This window comes from Chiloscyllium punctatum, chromosome 50 (assembly GCF_047496795.1).
Source record: "Chiloscyllium punctatum isolate Juve2018m chromosome 50, sChiPun1.3, whole genome shotgun sequence".
NCBI classification, from domain to species: domain Eukaryota; kingdom Metazoa; phylum Chordata; class Chondrichthyes; order Orectolobiformes; family Hemiscylliidae; genus Chiloscyllium; species Chiloscyllium punctatum.
In genome coordinates, this window is record NC_092788.1 from 23,708,229 (window position 1) to 23,721,170 (window position 12,942).

At 47.5% G+C, this 12,942-nt stretch overlaps 1 long non-coding RNA gene and 1 other non-coding gene across 2 annotated transcripts; both read left to right on the top strand.

The window, feature by feature from the left end:
- Window positions 1-2,279: 2,279 nt before the first annotated feature.
- On the top strand, window positions 2,280-4,939 carry LOC140469991 (uncharacterized). The gene is made up of 3 exons (XR_011956274.1): window positions 2,280-2,802; window positions 2,938-4,119; window positions 4,201-4,939. It is a non-coding gene; the product is annotated as an uncharacterized lncRNA (long non-coding RNA).
- On the top strand, window positions 3,623-3,704 carry trnal-aag (transfer RNA leucine (anticodon AAG)). The gene has a single exon. It is a non-coding gene; the product is annotated as a tRNA-Leu (tRNA).
- Window positions 4,940-12,942: the final 8,003 nt, after the last annotated feature.

Consider the following 12,942-nt stretch of genomic DNA (forward strand, 5'->3'; position numbering starts at 1 on the left):
AGGAGACAGGATGGTGGTGGAGGGTTGTGTATGTATGAGTGTTTCTGTGTATATCTGTTTAATGGCAGGAGACAGGGTGGTGACCGAGAGTTGTGTGTGTTTGTTTCTGTGTATATCTGTTTAATGGCAGGAGACAGGGCGTTGGTCGACGGTTGTGTGTGTGCATTTCTGTGAATATCCACTCAATGGCAGGAGACAGGCTGGTCGTGGAGGGTTGTGCATGTGTGTGTTTCTGTGTATATCTATTTAATTGCTGAGGACAGGGTGCTGGTGGAGAGATGTGTCTGTGTTTCAGTGCATATCTGTTTAATGACAGGAGACAAGGTGGTGGTAGGGCGATGTATGGGTCTGTGTTTCTGTGTATATCCGTTTAATGTCAGGAGACAGGGTGGTGGTTGAGGGCGTATGTGCGTGTTTCTGTATATGTCTGTTTAATTTCAGCAGACAGGGTGGTGGTAGAAGGTGATGTATGCATGTTTCTGTGTATTTCTGTAAAATAGTAGGAGACAGGGTGGTGATGGAAGTTTGTGTGTGTTTGTGTTCCTGTGTATATCTGTTTAATGAAAGGGGACAGGGTGGTGGTGGAGGGTTGCTGTATGTTTCTGTAAATTTCTGTTCAATAGCAGCAGACAGCGTGATGGTGGAGGATGGTGAGTGTGTGTTTCTGTGTATAACTGTTTAATAGCCGGAGACAGGGTGGTGCTGGAGTTTTGTGTGTGTATTTCTGTACATATCTGTTTAATTACAGGAGACAGGTGGAGGGTTGCGTGTGTGTTTCTGTGTATACCTGCTCAATGACAGGAGACAAATTGGGTGTCAAGGATTGTGTGTGCGTGTTCCTGTGTATATCTGTTTAGTGACAGAAAACAATGTGGTGGTGAAGGGGTTTGTGTGTGTTTCTGTGTATATCTGTTTACTTGCAGGAGACAGTGTGGTGGTGAAGGGTTGTGTGTGTGTGCTTCTGTGTTTGTCTATTTAATGGCAAGAGACAGGGGGATGGTGTCGAGATATGTGTGTGTTTCTTTTTATACCTGTTTAATTGCCGGTGAGTGTGTGATAGTGAGTGTGTGTGCGTGTGTTTCTGTGTAGATCTGTGTAATGGCAGGAAACAGTGTGGTCGTGAATGATTGTGTGTGTGTTTCTGTGTATATTTGTTTAATGGCAGAAAACAATGTGGTAGTGAAGGGTTGTGTGTGTGTGTGTGTGTGTGTCTGTTATATTTGTTTAATGGCAGGAGACAGGAAGGTGGTTCAGAGATTTGTGTGTGTTTCAGTGTATATCTTTTTATTGTTCGGAGGCAAGGTGTTGGTGCAGGGTCGTGTGTGTATGTGCTTCTGTGTATATCCGCTTGATAGCATGAGACAACGTGGCGGTGGAGGCTTGTGTTTTGTGTTTTAGTGTATATCTGATTAGTGGCAAGAAACAGGGTTTTGGTGGAGAGTTGTGTGTGTTTCTGTGTATATCTACTTAATGGAAGGAGACAGTGTGATGATGGAGGGTTGTGTGTGTTTCTGCATATATCTGCTTATTGGCAGGAGACAGGGTAGTGGTGGAAGGTTGTGTGCTGGTGTTTCTGTCAATAACAGTTTAATAACAGGAGACAGGTATTGGTGCAGGTTGGTATGCATGTTTTTCTGCATTTTACGTTAACCGTGCAATTTCCTGCAGAGACATTCACACATGGACACGAGCCACATTGATAATAAGTGAGTTGGAAACGTGTTGGAACTGAGTTGAAAGAGCTTCTTTTTTTAACGTTTTTAAGATGTCAATTACGCTGAACAGCAACGAGCTATTGGAAACAGAAAGGTGAACGGTACAATGGCTTCAACTTTCAGTGCTGGATGCCACTGAGCCGCAGGACGGGCGTCGGCAGCTTGTATTCTGTAGTGTATCGGTCATCGCATTCGCCTCACACGCGAAAAGTCCCATATTCGAGACTGGGCCAAAACTGCTTTGTTCTTCAACTGCAGCCTTTGACATAGACAAGAAAAGAGCTTTCTTGTTTGCCTTCCCATCTGCAAACCTGCCTTCGAATTTGCATGAACAAATCTGCTCTCACAGTGCAATGCAATGCATTTCCATTTACTTACAGTGCAAAACATTGTAAAGTTTTTCTCCAAACTGGTTCTGATCATATGCCATTCTGTTTGAGAGTGGAGTTACCCCCTTCTGATCCTTCCACGAAAAGCATTACCGCATTTGCATTCCTTGCGCAGGCGGCTCGGTTCAAAGACAGGGAAGAAGCTGATGCGCTGGTGTCACAGTGCACCACGGATTCCTGAACTTGTCTGTCTGTTAAATGTCCCCCAAAGGCGTCTCTGAAAGGCCTCGTTTGGAAGGTGTCTGTCGTTATTCAACGTACGAGAATTGGCACCAGAGGTCCTGAATCATGTTTTGAAGCAGTTCGCACTTGAGTGGCTCTTTCAATCAGCAACAGCAATGAAAGAAATTACACTCTCAGAGGAACCTCAGTACCTGTGCTTTCATGGTGTCGCTAGTATTAAGGTGCGCCCCGAGATCTAAGCCATGTTGAAACTGAAACTGAGGAATCGACAGAGAGGCTACAGAATGACATCGCATCCATTTGGTTTTCTTGAAATCACTGAGGAGCAGGAAAATGTAAACGGGGAGGGCGAGTGGGGAAGTGAGGCCGTTGCAGCTCTGGTGAAACCCCTTCTTTGTGACTCACTCAGCAACCAGAGACGTGAAGGTGACTCAGAGGCGTGAGAGCTCTTCACATCGAGAACAAAAAGCAATCAAGGGCAGTTAGCACCTCTTCCGGAGTGGGGGTGGGGTGAGGTAATTACCTTTTGACTTCTGTTACTATGTTCAGAAACTGCCTTTTAGATTGAGGTGAACAGAAACTGCATTTCTAAAAAGCACCATGGAACTTGTTAAACTTTATTGAGTCGCTTCTCATCGATTCCCACACAGGTTTCCGACTCAGTTGGTATCCATGAGGCTCATGTCCAGGAGTGAACATCTCTGCAGTGAATTGCACGGTTGAGGCATAAACGCAAGGAAAGTGGCATCTCGAACCGGCCCCGAGGTCAGAGCATCCTCACGATGTAATCTGTCGTTCTCGGATTGGAATGCGACCTCCGGTTTTAGGGTGGAACATTCTTTGGGACCTTATTCTGCAAAACAGACACAGTGACTGAAACTATGCTGCACGGTATGATTTGGGACACGGCCTGCTCAGGTTTGTGCATTTTCCCTGTAGTCCGGTGTGTTTCATGTTCGGTGTAACCGTGAAAGTTGTCCTGTTTCGAGCAATGGGTGAAATCATTTAGCAAAGCAAGAATCCGAATTGCAGTAATGTCAAGCAGCTGATGGTAATTTGACCCAATCATAACCGATCATATATTCTCACACACTCACAAATACATTTGTAGCTGAATCCAGTCTGAGAAGATAGACTCAGCTTACCAGTGATTTTTGTCTGGATTGATGGGCTATCGTTAACTGCTGAGAAATTGATATTGTAGACGGGCACATCCCAGCAGCTGTGCGAGTCGGAGAGGGATCATGGAACCATTTTCACGGGAGTTTACATCTGTTGTTATGCAGGAGCACAATTGGAAGTGCAAGAAAATGGGGGGAGGGGGCGTGGCCGGCTGGTAGTGTGGCCGAGCGGTCTAAGGCGCTGGACTAAGGCTCCAGTCTTGACATAGGCGTGGGTTCGAATCCCACCGCTGCCATTTCTGCTGAACAGCTCCAACGGCACAGCCTGGTAAAATGCTGTTTCGATCCCTGCTGCGTTTCTGTTAAAAGCAGAAGGAAAATGGGTTTGGTTCCCGGGGAATTGACTGCGGTGTGGGAAAGTGCCGAATTTTCCAAAGTTTCTGTGCTGTCGTGGTCGTGTTCGCCTCCCGCGCGGAAAATCGCCAGCAGCTCAACTGTTGCTTTCTGTTCCAGGCAAGTTGAGCTTTTTCTGGAACCGAATGGAGACTGTTATTTCAGCGCTGTTGCGAAACAGAGTCCTACGGTGACTCGACTCGTCGTTATTTGGTTTTCTGGCCAATGAGAAAATCATTCCAATGTATTTCGGTGTCATATGTTACTGAAATTCTCCCACTTCCGTCATTTCCGTCCTGGAGACATCGGAAGGGAAAGGTAATCTAATCGAGACTGTGATTGGTGAAATTCACTTTTTATGGCCCATTCTTATTATGTTCTTTCTTTGTCTATTTGCAGCATTGTCTTGGAAGTGGTGGTGCACTCAGTCTCCAGTATGTTTGAAAGAGTAGTTTGGAATTGCCCTGTTGTTAGTTGTGTGATTACTTTATGGCTCACGCCCCCGGACTGTCTCACAATTAGCATTCATGCTCGCTGTGTCTGAAAATACATTTGGTTTTCCAGGTTGGTTTGTGTTCTGCAGTGTTTTACAATGCTACCTTTCCCGTGAGCAGTCGAACAGACTAAATGATTTTGCCACAGACTGCGATGGTAAACTCCGCAAAAACGTAATCCTTTAAAGCCGGAGTAAGCAACACATAGTTATTGGGGTACACATAGTTATTGGGAAACAGATACTTCGGTGTATCTCGTCCATGCTCACCACATCGCCAAAATTAAACAAGTCCCATTAAACAACGAGCTAATGGAAACAGAAAGGTGAACGGTACAATGGCTTCAACTTTCAGTGCTGGATGCCACTGAGCTGCAGGGCAGGGGGCCGAGGCTTGTGTCTGTAGTGTTGTGGTCATCACGTTTGCCATACACGCGAACGGTTCCCAGTTCGAGACTGGGCAGAAACTGCTTTGCTCTTCAACTGCAGCCTTTTACATGGACAAGAACGGAGCTTTCTTGCTTGATTTCCCATGTGCAAACCTGGCTTCGAGCTGGCTTGAATAAATCTTCTTTCATAGTGCAATGCAATACAATTCCATTTACTTACAGTGCAAAGCATTGTAAAGTTTTTCTCCAAACTGGTTCTGATCATATGCCATTCTGTTTGAGAGTGGAGTTACCCCCTTCTGATCCTTCCACGAAAAGCATTACCGCATTTGCATTCCTTGCGCAGGCGGCTCGGTTCAAAGACAGGGAAGAAGCTGATGCGCTGGTGTCACAGTGCACCACGGATTCCTCAACTAGTCTGTCTGTCAAATGTACCCCAAAGCCGTCTCTGAAAGAGCTCATTTGGAAGGTGTCTGTCGTTATTCAACGTGCGAGAATTGGCACCCCTGACTGAGCCCTACCCAACTCTACAATCTCCCCCTCCCTGACTGATCCCGACCCAACTCTACAATCTCCCCTCCCTGACTGATCCCTACCCAACACTGCAATATCCCCCTCCCTGACTGATCCCTACCCAACACTGCAATATCCCCCTCCCTGACTGATCCCGACCCAACACTGCAATCTCCCCCTCCCTGACTGATCCCTACCCAACACTGCAATATCCCCCTCCCTGACTGATCCCTACCCAACACTGCAATATCCCCCTCCCTGACTGATCCCGACCCAACACTGCAATCTCCCCCTCCCTGACTGATCCCTACCCAACACTGCAATCTCCCCCACCCAAGGAAAAAAAATAATTAGAGAGAAAATAGGACCCTTCAAGGACCAAAGTGGACGTGTGTGCCGAATCACAGGAGTTATTTCTCCTCTGTGTTGACCTTGGAGAAGGACATGAAGGCTTGGGAACTTGGGGAAGTTAGTGATCATCTCTTGGGGACAGTCCCTATCACAGGAGAGGATGTGTTGAATGCATTAGAATGTATGAAGGTGTATAAATCTCCTGGACCTGACCAAACATATCCAACAGCACCTCAAGAGGCGAGGGAAGTTCTTGTGGAGTCCCTGCTGATCTTTTCGCCTCACCGTTAGCCACGGGTGAGGTCCCGGAAGACTGGAGGACAGCATATGCTGCACCCTTATTCAAGAATGGCTGCAAAGATAAAACTGGGAACTATAGATCAGTAAACCTAACATCCGTGGTAAGTAAGTTACTTGAGAAGATGCTGAGAGATTAGATAGACATGCATTTGGAAATACAACATTTGATTGGGAGTAGTCAGTAAAGCCTTGTGCATGGGAGACCATGCCTCACAAATTTGTCAGCGTTCTTTATTGAAGTGATCAGGAAGTTTGACGAGGGCAGGCCAGTACATGTAGACTCTACAGATTTCAGGAAGGCTTTTGGTAAGGTTCCACATGGTACCTTGCTCTGGAAGGTTAGATCGCATGGAATCCAGGGGGCGTTGGCAAGCTGAGTACACAATTGGCTTGATGGTAGAAAGCAGAGGGTAACAGTCAGACTGGAGGCCTGTGACTCGTGGTGTGCCTCAGCGGTCATAGAATCATAGAATCCCTCCTCTGTGGAAACAGGTCCTTCGGCCCAACAAGTCTACTTGCCCTCTGAAGATTATTTCACTCAAACCCATTCCCCGACTTTATTACACTGCATTTACCCCTGACTCACGCAACTTACACATCCATGAACATTCTCGGCAATTGAGCATTGCCAATTTACTTGACCTGCAGATCTTTGGATTGTGGGAAGAAACCGGTGCACCCAGAGGAAACCCACGCAGACATGGGGAGAATGTACAAACTCAGTTGTTGTGGCATGGTGGCTCAGTGGTTGGCACTGCTGCCTCACAGCGCCAGGTACCCAGGTTCGACTCCAGTCTCGGGTGACTGTGTGGAGTTTGCACATTCTCCCTGTGTCTGCGTGGGTTTCCTTTGGGTGCTCTGGTTTCCTCTCCATTCCAAAAATGTGCAGGTCAGATGAATTGGCCAGGCGAAATTGTCCATAGTGCTCGGTGCATTCGTCAAGGGTAAACATTGGTAGGGAGAATGGCTCTGGGTGGGTTACTCTTCAGCAGGTCGGTGTGGTTTGTTGGGCCAAATGGCCTGTTTCCATACTGTCGGAAATCTAACCCACACAGACCATCCTATGAGGTTGTAATTGAACCCAGATCGACAGTACTGTAAGGCAGCAGTGCTAACCACTGTGCCACTGAGCTGGTCAGTGCTAGGCCCAGTGCTGTTTGTTATCTATATCAATGATTTGGATGAGGATCTTTAAGGCATGATTAAAAAGATTTCAGATTACACTAAATTAAGGGAGGAAGGTTCTCAGCAATTGCAACAGGACCTTGATCAGCTGGGGAATTGGGCTGAGAAATGGCAAATGGAGTTTAATACAGACAAGGGCGAGATCTTGCATTTTGGAAAGTCACATCAAGACAGGGTTTTTTTGGTGAATGTTAGGGCCTGAAGGAGTGTAGTGGACCAGAGGGACCTTGGATTCCAGGAGCACGGCTCTCTGAACTCAGGGAGACAGGGCAGTGAAGAAGGCTTTTGGCACACTGGGCCCTTCACCAGTCAGGGCATGGAATATCGAAGTTGGGAAGGTCTGTTGTAGTTGTGCAGGATGTTAGTGAGGCGGCACTTGGAATATTGTGTTCAATTTTACCCAACTTGCTGTACAAAGGATGTTATTAAACTGGAAAGAGTACAGAAGAAACTTCCAAGGATGTTGCCAGAACTCAACTAGACAGATATAGAGAGAGGTTGGACAAGCAAGGACATTTTCTTTCATGTGTAGGTGACTGAGGGGGTGTCCTTATAGAGGTGTATAAGATCATGGGAGGCATGGATAGGGTGAATGCACTTAGTCTTTATCCAAGGCTTAGGGAATCAAGGATGAAAGGGCATCAGTTTAAGGTGAAAGGGGAAGATGAAAAGGGAACCTGAGGGACAATGCTTTTACCCAGAGGGTGGTACACATACGGAATGAACTACCAGTGCAAGTGGTCAAGGAGGATACATTTAATAACATTTAAAATGCACTTGGACAAATACATGGAGAGGAACGTATTGGAAGGATATGGGCCATGTGCAGGGAAACAGGGTTAGTGTGGATGGACCAGTTTGGGCCAAAGAGCCTGTCTCCATGTTGTAGAACTCTATGAACATACCTAAGTGTCCCATCATCCAGAAGCGGCCAAAGCAATACGAACAAGAGCCGGTACAAATGTGAAACAGTCCTGCAGAATTTGGCAGGAAGCCAGCCTGGCCTTGCAGCGAAGGATTTCTGGCAGAGGAGCTGTGGTGAGATGCCCATAGAGAACTGGGGAGGGAAGCTGGAAAGCTCACTCCACTGACAATAGCCTGGAGGACCCCCAACTGGGATAAGGCAGCTGGGATCCGGTCACCCCAGGGAAACCTACAGGCTGTGACAGAGCTAGGTCTCCTCCACAATGAGTAGGACAGAACCTTGCAGGAAAATCTCACCCACATGGGACTACTCCAGTTCCAATTGGGAAGAGCCCAATCCAGTGAAAGGAGGGTCTCTGGGGATGGGGAGGCAGCCTCAGGTTACATTGACAATCTGGAAGGACAGTGTATGAGCTCCAAGCAGCTGCATGGGTCCTGTACACCTGCAACACGGAGCAACACACATCAGGCCCTAGTAGGAGGTGTCAGGAGCAAATACAATCCCTAGGGAACTAGGACTCCTCCCAGAATGGGATAATGTATGCCTTCCCAGGGAGATAATGACAGGCCCCACACTGACACATCCACACCCGCTTACAGATGGTGACTCCCACTGCCTTTCTCCAAGGTAATTGAACCTTTTAACCTCAGCCCTGACCCACAGACGGACCCAGATTCCAGGAATCCTGTGGTTACCCAGTGTCAGACAGCTGATTGTCTTACTCCATACACAACAGCCATTCCAGGCACCCAGCTGGTGGGCAGCACCAAAAAGGCCACTCTGTTTGATCCTATCTCAAACTCAGATACATTTTTGAATGAGATAGACCGACAGTCTGTCATAGACGGACTGGATGCTGACAAACAAATTAAATTAATCACCATGTGACTTTGTCCACCAGGCCATTCAGCCCTCCCTGAGGGACAACAGTGAGGGAGGGGCATCCATGATGAATTGAAGGCAGCAGTCCTCACTGCTCGAGAAAAGTCCCATCCCGGATTAGTGACAAACAGTGTAAATATTTGTTCCAGGAGAACACCCACACTAACATGTCTCACTGTCAGTTACAGCAGCTCACCAAGGCTGGGTTAATGACAGCTGCAAGGACACTTTCGGTGGGGCATTGAGCTTGGTGCGAGGGATTCCAATTATCCCAAGTGACAAAGTTAGGATGGGGATCTTTGAAGTCGGAAGTATCAGAATTATATTCACAAAGGTATTTGGATGGGTTATCATGATTCCCTCCCACATGTTGTGGAGATAGAGGGGACATTGACAGGGACCACACTAACGTAAATGTGAAGGAACAGGCCATATCACGGCATTCCCATCGCCAGTCATTAACGAATTCGGCTCCTCTCACATCAAGCTGTGGTCCTAACCGCACTCACCTTGATATATCTCAGGATACTGGTGGTTAGGATTGCAGGCTGTAACAGATGGGTACGATCATGGTGAATAATGCCTGGACACACCCCCCAGGGACTGGAAGGTAGATGGAACTCCCCGGGTGATCACCTTAGTTTCATTCATTTGCAGTGTTTGAGTGTTCCTGGCTGGGCCAGTATTGATTGCCTGTCCGTAGCTGCTCGGGAGCTGGTTTTGGTGGTGAGCTGCCTCCTTGAACTGTTGCAGGTGGTGGACCCACAATGTCCTTAGGAAGGGAATTCCTGGAGTTTGAGCCAGGAGGTCTCATTCCCTTGCATTTATTCTGCTCACCAGATGTTCGCTATGCATCACAATTCTGTATGGATTCTCAGAACGGAATATGTTTTGTCGAAACAGTTAGGAGAGCCACAGTCACTCAGTGGTTAGCACTGTCACCTCACAGTGCCAGAGACCTGGGTTTGATTCCACTCCTGAGCGACTGTCTGTGTGGAGTTTGTACATTCTCCCTACATCTGTATGGGTTTTCTCCCACTGTTCAATGATGGGCATTTTTGACAGATTGCCCATAGTGTCGAGGGATATTCAGGTTAGCTGGAACAGCCATGGGAAATGCAGGGATTCAGGGATATCATCAGGGGATGGATCTGAGTTGGATTCTCTTCAGAGGGTCATTGTGGAGTCGATGGGCTGAATGGCCTGTTTCTGCTCTGTAGGGATTCTATGATATCACTTATCAGCCATATGACAATCGGTTTGACCAATGTACAAAATGGCTTTCGCTCAAATAGCAGGCTACTCTTACAACAAACATAACCAGCTTTTAAAATTAGGTTTGTAATTCATTGTATAAGCCTCTTTCTATTCAAAAGATTGGGTGGGGGAGGGGGAATGGGTGAAATGTTCCTGCCTCCTTGCTAAAACACAGATAGACAGCCAAGAGATGCTGGGTATATTTGACAAGTTATACTCCCAAATCACAAAAGCCAGACAGCAGCCAGATGGTTATCCCATCAGCATAATGTAAAAGGCAACAGTTCCCCTGGGCAGACATATCCCTAACAACGTCTCCACCAAACAAAAGAGGGCCCAGACAGGAAGGTACCGGGTCCTGCTACACAAAGAACCTAACAGGAACAAGCCATCCAAATGATTAGCAACGCTTCAAACTATTAACTGATTCTTTGAATTGGCCAGAAGTATAGAAAGTTCTGGGAAAACATCCAGAAATGAACAAAACCAGGGATCACCTGCAGACTGATCTCTTGAATTTTCTGGAGGCTTTCTGAGGTGACCAACATGACAAGGGACAGAGACCAGCTCACCATCCAGAGAGAGGGAGAGAGAGAGACAAGCTGAAGGAAACCTCAGGAACATGGGAGAGAGGGAGTGTGAAAAACCATTGAGAGAGAGAGAGAGCTGGAACCAACTGGAATACTGAGTGTCACCCCTTCAGTCTGTCCATGCTTTAACGCCTCTTTGTCTCAGTCTGACTTCCCCTTCTCTCTTTGTCCTTCTCTCTCCCTGTCTGTCTCTTTCTCTCAATCTGCCTTTCTCTCACACCCTCCCTCTCACTGTCTGTCTCTGCCCCATCTTTCTCTCATCCCCCTTCTCCATCACCACTCTCTCTACCTCTCTCTCTTTTTCTCACCCTCCCTTTCTCTTTTTCTTTATTTCAGACCTGAAAGTGCTCACCCAATTTTGACCCCCCCAAAAACATTTGCCCCTCATTTTAACTCTCCTCCCAAATTTATTCCCTTCCCCAAGTACCTTCCCTCCCAAATACCTACCTTACCAACTGTGCTCTCCTCAAATATTTTGTTGTCCCCCCAACATTGCTGTGAGCCGCACTCCCTGGGGCAGAGGGAAATGAGTGGAAAAGTGTGGAGCTGGAAAAGCCCAGCAGGTCAGGCCTGAACCATCGACTCTCCTGGCTCACCCCCTGTGCTTCTCCAGGTCCTCACTTTGTAACTCTGACTCTCCAACATCTGCAGACCTCACTGTCTGGGAGTCTGGGTTGACTGACTCACCTGTGACTGTTTTAATGTACAGCAAGATCCCAGTCCCAGAATTACAGAAGTTTTGCATCACAGATGGAGTGCCTTTCTGCCCATCACCCCCCCTCACCCTTTAAATGATCCTGGTCCGGTTCAAGATCCTCAGGATTGGCCCATGAATGGCCTCATTGACTATCCTTCCTGAGGAGACCTCTTCTCCACCCTGTCTCAGATTTTGCATCACATGCTATCCCTCCCTCCATCTCTCTCTGACAACAGCCCCTCCTTTCTCCACCAACCCCAAAGCCCCATCAAACACTCTCCCTGTCCCTGGCTGTCCCATTCTCTCCATGTTTCCCAGTCTCCCCCCTTCCCATGCAGACTCGCAGCCCCTAGGCTGGAGGACATAGTGCAGAGACTAACTCGCCTTTTGACTGACTGCTGTAATGCACAGCAAGATCCCACTCTGAAACTATCGCCAAGTACACACACTGTCCTTCTCCCTCAATAGATGTCCTTCTCACTCTCTATCTCCCTGTCTCTCTCACTCTGTCCTTTTCTCACTCCACCTCCTTGACTCTTACTGCCCATTTCTCTCTCTCCACTTTCTCCATCTCCACTCTCTCCATGCCTCTCTCTCTTTTTATCACTCTACCTTTCTCTTTCTCTTTTTCTTTATTTCAGACTCACTCAGAAAAGTACTTCATGTTCCTTCCACTCACCCCCTCCACACAGTGGGTGTAAAACCTGGGAGAGACCAGGCACTGAGGCAATCTCTTCCCAATACCCCTTCCCCCAGTCACTGGGATAGAGCAGAGGGGTCCAGGGAGAAAGAGGGAGAGCAACTACAGGAGAGAAAGAGAGATGGATGGACAGACAGTGAGAGGGAGGGAGAGAACAAGAGAAAGACAGGCAGGCAGAGGGGGGTAGAGGAAATGAGAAGAACTGGGAGAGAGCAGGACAGAGACAGACAGAGAGAGAGAGTGAAACTCCAGGAAGAGAAATACAATGTCAGACAGATACAAGGTGAAAATGGGGAGAGAAAGACATGGAGAGAAGTTCAGGCAGACAGCAAGACAGAAATCCCAGGGAGAGATATAGGACAGAGAGAGAGAGAGGAGTTACAACAGCAGAGAGATAGAGCTGAGAGAGTGGGGTGGTAGTGGGGGCTATGATGTTGCTAGAGTGATGTACACACAGGAATAGTATAATCCCACAGAGTTGAGAGACAGATGCAGAGAGAGATGAGCAAGGTGTTAGTTTTGTGAAAGACTGAATGATTAAGCATTCCTGAAAAACCAGGTGAGGTGACAAAGGAGGAAGGGAATCCACTGGGAAATGTAAACAGGACAGAGATGTGAAGGATGGTGAGGAATAGAGATTGAAGGAAAGATGTGGGAGAGAGAACTGGGAAAACAAAAATAGACATGAGAGCTGCAGAGAGAGAGGGAAGGAGAGAAATCTGTGGGATCAGGTCCCTCTCTAGCATTTTGCTCCTTTGTCTCTCCCCATTCCCACAGACTGCCTGAATCCCACAATTGTTGTGTGTGCGCGTGTGTGTGTGTGTGCGTATGCTCTCGTCTGATAATTCCTCATGGCAGA